The sequence below is a fragment of the Pteropus alecto genome, unplaced genomic scaffold (genome assembly GCF_000325575.1).
Source record: "Pteropus alecto unplaced genomic scaffold, ASM32557v1 scaffold461, whole genome shotgun sequence".
NCBI classification, from domain to species: Eukaryota; Metazoa; Chordata; class Mammalia; order Chiroptera; family Pteropodidae; genus Pteropus; species Pteropus alecto.
In genome coordinates, this window is record NW_006431079.1 from 4,639,883 (window position 1) to 4,646,932 (window position 7,050).

At 36.7% G+C, this 7,050-nt stretch overlaps 1 pseudogene; it reads right to left on the bottom strand.

The window, feature by feature from the left end:
• Positions 1-871: 871 nt before the first annotated feature.
• Positions 872-1,731, bottom strand: LOC102880467 (annotated as a pseudogene).
• Positions 1,732-7,050: the final 5,319 nt, after the last annotated feature.

A 7,050-nucleotide genomic window follows, 5' to 3' on the forward strand; every position in this document is an offset into this window, starting at 1 on the left:
TTAGAGAACTAAGGATTTTCAGAGTCTTTTTAGAATTTAAAGCATACTTGTTTTGGATTGATTTACTTACAAAGTGACATATTTCTGGAAGGAGTGAACAATCAACTAGAAATTATTTCAAGTTGAATTGTGGGAAAACCCATTCTCTTTCTTCACACATATACTATTCTTGCCAAATTCCTAGCAGGCCCTCTAGTCAAGTCACCGTGTCTTTGCAGATGCTGTTCCTTCTGCTTAGAATGCTTCCTGCCCATGAAATTATGGAGGACGAGGTCATCTTCGCCTAAGATCAAATGTCATTTTTCTCAGTCCCAGGCAGAAAGAATCACTCCCTTTTTTGCTCCCACATAATTTTATACACCTCTTTTAAGTGCTGCTTTTATGGCGCTATAATTATTTGTTTATATGCTTGCCTCTTTTTCTAGATTGTGAATCCTCTAGTGACAGAGATGGTTTTCTTTTGAGACCATTTTCCCACTTCTCTTTGTATCCCATGACCTGCATGAAAATTAAAACAGAACAAAACCTGCAAGTCAATATCAAGGAAATGGCCGTTATGAATACAAACCGAACAGCTTAAAATGCTGCTCTATAATGATTAGAATCGTAGAAAACAATTTTTTAAAAAAGTAAAATGGTACTATAGATTATAATAGGTACAAGGTAGATACCCCAAAACAAAGTACGCTGAGATGTTAAGGATATTTCCTACCTTCAGTCATTGCCTGATGAATTTACATAAACAAGGAATAAACATCAATAGTGTTGTTACACCTTCCCACTTCACTCCTTTATCATTCACTCTTTTTTTTTTTTTTTGATCAGAACACAATAAACACCTTTATTACAAGAGCTAAGACAGGGGGAGGATTTATTTGCCTTCCCGGGCCTTGATCTTCCTCAGATAGAACTCCAGCTCCTTGCCTGCTAGCACATCTGCTGGAGCTGGAGTTCTATCTGAGTTCCATCTGCTCCTCCACACTGGCCTGCTCTTGATGGGATGCATGCAATTTTTTTTTGATCAGAACACAATAAACACCTTTATTACAAGAGCTAAGACAGGGGGAGGATTTATTTGCCTTCCCGGGCCTTGATCTTCCTCAGATAGAACTCCAGCTCCTTGCCTGCTAGCACATCTGCTGGAGCTGGAGTTCTATCTGAGTTCCATCTGCTCCTCCACACTGGCCTGCTCTTGATGGGATGCATGCAAGAAGCTTGCCCTGCTGGAATTGCTCCTCTAGAAGGCTGCTGATTTGACATTCTTTTTCCTTTCGTCGTATTTCTTCTGAATTTTCTTTGATCGTTTTTTTGTTTAAAATCTTTCTCCTCAGGAGTCAGCTTGGCCCGCTTCTTGCCGCCCGGGGGCAGTGCATGGTGGGATTCCTACCACTGTCGGTAAGGTGTGCTGTCAATGAGCACGATGCAGTTCTTTATTAGGGTCTTGGTGTGGACCAGATCATTGTTAGATGCATTGTAGACAACATCGATAATCCTTGTTTTGCGCATACAACACCCGGAACCCCAGGAAAAGTTTCCCACGTCCAGCCTCAAGGCGCGGGACTTCTTGTTGCCTCCCCGGACTGGTGGCCAATCATTGTTGGCAGCCGGGCATCCCAGCTCATATTTTCGCTTCTTGTTATAGGGCTTTCTTTTGCCTCCGGTCTTGTGGCGCTTGTGCCAGTTGTCTCGAGAGATGCCCGTGGCTCGGCGCCAGCTGGAAAGAGCTATCATTTACTCTTGGTTCTCTTAGAAACCACCCTTTTTCATTTACGTTTTTTTTACTTATCTTCCAAAAAGGTGGTCGAATGGGCTAAAAGGGGTCAAATATGTGGTGACATTAAAGAATTAAAAATTAAAAAATTAATATAAAAAAGGTGGTTGAAATAATACACTTCATGTGGACTAATTGGGTGCAGTGCTTATTATCTATGCATTTCTGTAGCCAAAATTTCTCCCCTTAACCTTATTATTCTAGATAAGGCTCTCCAATGATTTCAACAGAAAAATTGTTTGAGTTGTATAGTCTTAGAATATCTTTCATGAAAAAATAATAGGTTGGATGGTCAATGCCATCTTGTATTCCTCTCTTTTTCTTTAAAAATTCTGAAAATAGACTTCACTGGCTTCTGGAACTGTAAGATGTAGTAGAGGAATGTGAAAATATCCTGATTTGGGCCCACTGGAATTTTTTACAGGTAATGTACTTTGAAGAGATAGATGCATAGCCGAGCGACGGTAGAGAGAGAGTGTGGAATATCTGTGCACCTCCAATCCTATTCCCCATCTACCTGGTTCCTGCTCCCACCTCACCACAAGTAACGACTATTTCTGTATCTAGCTAATAAATGTAACTATTGGAAGAAGTTTCTTATGTACCAACAAGGAAGCAAATATATATTCTTATTTACTCCTTTTACAAAAAAAGTAGGAGGGAAAAGAGTGAACATAATTATTTTAATTTGTTTGGAATGAAAGCAGGGCAGGATACAGAAGACACAAAAAGAGGTATACTAGCTCTCAGATTAAAGTAATGATTAATGAGAAAGCATGAGGAAAGTAAGGATATCCAAGAAGGACCTAATTTCTTATCTACCATAAAAGAAAGTCTAAACTTGTGCTGGAATAGATAGACATAAATTGACGGGTAGGTCAATTTGGGAGATCTGAAGTTAATGATGAGTAATGTTAAATACTTATGGGAGATCTGAAGTTAATGATGAGTAATGTTAAAACAGAGTATGTACCTTCTAAATCATACTAGAATAAAAAAGAAACTAATGTTGCTCTTACATCAAAAATCCATAATAAAAAGAGATCTCAAGAAAAAAATAATGTTTAAAATATAAACTAGGATGACAGACCTAATATTGCAATGATCATTATGCTATCCAATTTGAAATAGTGTTTTGATAAAACACTATTATAGTTTATTGGTCCTTTGGAAGGTGGTGAAGATAAAGGGGAAAAAATCTTTGTAAGGAATGAGGGGTGATGAGAAAAAGCATTTAAGATGTGAAGTGAAAAACTGTGTGCATTGGGATGCAGCTATGAAATAAATCTGGACAGGTGGAAGGCCACGTGGCAGGGCGGAAGTGTTAAAATGACAGGATTTATTTTTGTTATTTTTTTAAATTAAATTTTCTTTTATTTTTCTTGTATTACCTTTTCCTTTGTTAAATTAAAAATAGTAGTATTAATGATTATAATCTATGGATCCATTCTAAAACATATTTTTAGAAGGCTAAAAATCCCTTCCCACTGCCCTCCATTCTAATCCTCCTGAGAGAATCAATATTAACAACCTACTGAGTATCTTTCCATCTTTTATGCTTAAACAAACATGAACACACATATTTAGGACTTTTGGTTTTTGTTTGTGTTTGTTTTCATAGAAATGGAATCATATTATAAATGTAACCATGTACATTGCTTTTCTTATTCAATAATACACTATGGACAATAAGAGATAATTCTATTTCAATCTTTTGAACAATTGCATAATAGTTCAAATTACATAATGGCATGGATATATCACAACTGGTTTAAGAACATATCTTATTTCTGGACATTTAGGTTTTTCCAGATTTTTCTTCTATAAACAATGATATGATAAATATCCTGGTATATATACCCTAATGTATTGAAGTCTTTATTTGTTAGATAGATTTCCCAAAGAGGGATTTCTGGACAGTTGGTTGTATTGTCTGTTAAAAAAGAAATAACTTGGAGACAAAAAAAAATGAAATTTATTTTTTTTTGCAAATTTATGTATTTTTATTTTACCCTAGCCTTCTGAGATGATCATTGTTTGCAGGACCAAAGGTAAAAGTTTGAAGTTGGTTTCTTCTAGGCCTCATCCTGGTCTATTTTGGATGAAATTTTAGGTCAGAAGGGGGGGGGCACATATATTTTGAGGGAGAAAAGAAGGATAATAGAAGGAGGCAAAGAAAAAAAGTGATCAGGGGTAAAGGAGAAGCGAATTTAAAGAAAGAGAAGTGTTAGGCAGAGTCAAATGCTACAGAAAGGCAGAGGAGAAACATCCCTTGTATTGATGAGGAGGAGAGCTAATCATGAAATTTTTTGTCTCTTCTAGGAACATGGTAAGATGGTACTTCTTCCATTACTTTGATGTTAGGTATGGTCACATGACTTGTTCTAGTGAGTGAAATGAGCGCGGAAGTGACATGCAGCACTGTGAGATAGAAAACTTGTAAGAGTTGGTACTGTTTTCCATGTCTTTTTCCACCTATCTCAGTGACTGGTAGCATTCCAGATATGAAGCCTCTATAATCCAGACTTCCAGAGTGAGGGTGATATATGGCAGAACCTCCTTACCTTCCAGCCAATGTGAGATGGACACTTGTACCATGAGTGAGATATAAATCTTGTTTTAAGCCACTGCGGTTTTAGAGTTATTTGTTACTACAGCATAACTTAGCCCATCCTGACTGATACAGTGATGTAGAAAAGAGGTTTGGTTTAGAAATACTGAAGTTTGACTTCAAGGGGGTAAAGAGTAATCAGATTCATCAGATTATAGCTCAGGGGGTTAAAAATTGGATGTATAGTAAGGAAGTGTAAGTAGTAAATGTGGAATTTCTTTTAAAGTTGCTTAGGGGCTATCAGAATCGAGTTCTTCCAATTAGATAAATAAATGCTCTTTGGGGAAATCTAGGAATAATTCTAGAACACTTCAAAAATAAACCTAAAAACATTAACTGCATAAATAATTACAAAACAAGACACTGTAGAATTCTTTATATATAGATTAATATTACAGCAGCTTTTATGTATCTCAGTGTGTACTGAAGATATAAAAATATCACACAATAAATTCTTCTGTATTTACTTCTAGGAAAAATTTTGTTATTCTGGATGACCTATATCTCCTTTTATTAGTTTATGACAATTAATTAACTGGAAAAGACCCGTTAGAAATGCTATGGGAGCAAAATAGAGGAATGGAGTTTATGTATGTGTGTGTGTCTATGGTACTGAGAACGGCCCTTCCGTAGTCACATAACTAGTAACATTTCAGCAACATCGTGAGAATCATTCAGCTACAGTTAGAAAACTATAGAAAACAATGTTGATAAGAGCCTGGTTCCTAGCAGGTAAGAGGAGAACTGTCTACAACCACACAACATCAGAGTTTGTGGAATTGCGGGTCCTATGCTTTTAGTGGATCATGAAATTGATTTATATTTAAAAGAAAATGAGCATGGCATAGGGAACGCAGTAGCATTAATGTAATAGCTAGGTGGAGATCCAGAAGAGAGAAAGAGCAATTAGGGGGATCATTTTAGAAACTATATAAATGTCAACCAAAGTACTGTATATTTGAAACTAATAATAAAATTAATTTTTTTTGCAAAAGAAAATAGAGTAGAAAACATTGGCTTGCATCCCATGTAGTAAAGGTAAGGTTTTTTGTTTTTGTTTTTGTTTTTTTAATGAGACTTTTGTATCCGGGGTGTGTGTGTGTGTGTGTGTGTGTGTGTGTGTGTGTGTGTGTCCCCCCTGAGTTATGATCAACAATATATTTCTTACTGAAGGTTCTGGGTCAAACAATTTGAAAGCCACTGGTTTAGAGCTATGGGAGCCAGAATTTATTCTATGAGGATGGGGCAGACAAGCAACATTCAGAAACCCAAAGTGGGTGATACCCAAAGATGGCGGGCATTACTGAGGAAAGAATGCCGTAGGAAGCTAATGCCAGTGGTAGTGCCACAGACTTTTGAGTGAGCGGGGCCTTCCCAAGTGTGCAGACGAGGGAATGGTTTAAATGAGTGTGCAGCACTGGCATGGCTGGACATAGTTTGTTAGAGTCAATAAATGTTTCGATTGGTATACCATGTCAGTAGCAATTTGTATTAAATCTCTCTCCTTGATCTTGGATCAATTTCCTTCTGCATAATAAACCAGAGGAATAATCTGAGAGAGAAACTGAAGGTCAAACCAAAGGAGTGATATCGAAAAGAAGAGCCTGAGGTGAGGTGAGTGCACAGCGAACAGGAAGACAATGAGGCCAGAAGCCTGAAGAATCAGAAGCAAGTCCGGGGCTGTGGCTTCGGGGCAAAGATTGTCAACGGGCGGCAGGCCTGTTCTTAGGTGGCTCTGCTGTGCGGTGTAAGGGCAAACCTGGGAGGTTAAAGGACCTTCATCACCGGGCTTTTTCGCTTTATTTTATCTTAGGATGATAATGCCTTTGAGTCTTCCGTTAAAAGTCACTTCAAATTCTTTTAGTAAACCAGTAATATGCGAATTATAAATAGGTAGAGATTCGTAAGACTGTATAGCCCATTTTATTTTATGGCTCATTCTCTTGTTTATATTACCCTTTGGAGAGTTTATAGCTTTTATTCTATCAATAGAAGTTTTAGGCAGCATCTAACGTGCCCAAAGTAATGACCGTCCTTGGTATCCACAGATACTTTAAACAGTCGATATAGTTTCTATTCAATCATTACCATCTATTATTCTAATTTAACTTGCAAGCATGCTTTTCTGACCTCTGAAATCTGTTCTAGCCACAGAACCAAAATTATCACATTACCCCCCACCCTCTATTTTCAACACTTTGGTTATGCCTGGTATGCTACAAATACATAGTCATCCAGACTAAAATTGTAATTCTGGGTATGTACGGTGCCACCACAGTTAAATTGCTGATACAAAAGAATTCTGTTTAGATTATTGTCAGTGATAGAGGGCAAAACATGTGCTTGTTGGAACATTTATCTTTTTCTCTTTGTTTTCAGTAAGATTATAAGAATGAAAAGATAGTCATTAGGATAGTAGCATATTTTATTTAACCTAACACTGTTTAATAAATAGGAACACATTTAAGGCAAGAGACAACATAGAACAAGATTTGTTTTAAAAATAAATAAATAAAAATCTTTACTAAAATATTAACTTTTGTCATGATGTTAATTGCCTTCAGTCACTACTTAACCATACTTTTACATTTATTTACTTCATTATCTATCCATCTATCTATTTACTTATTTACTATTTCCAGACGAAACTGATCTGTAAAGATTTGCC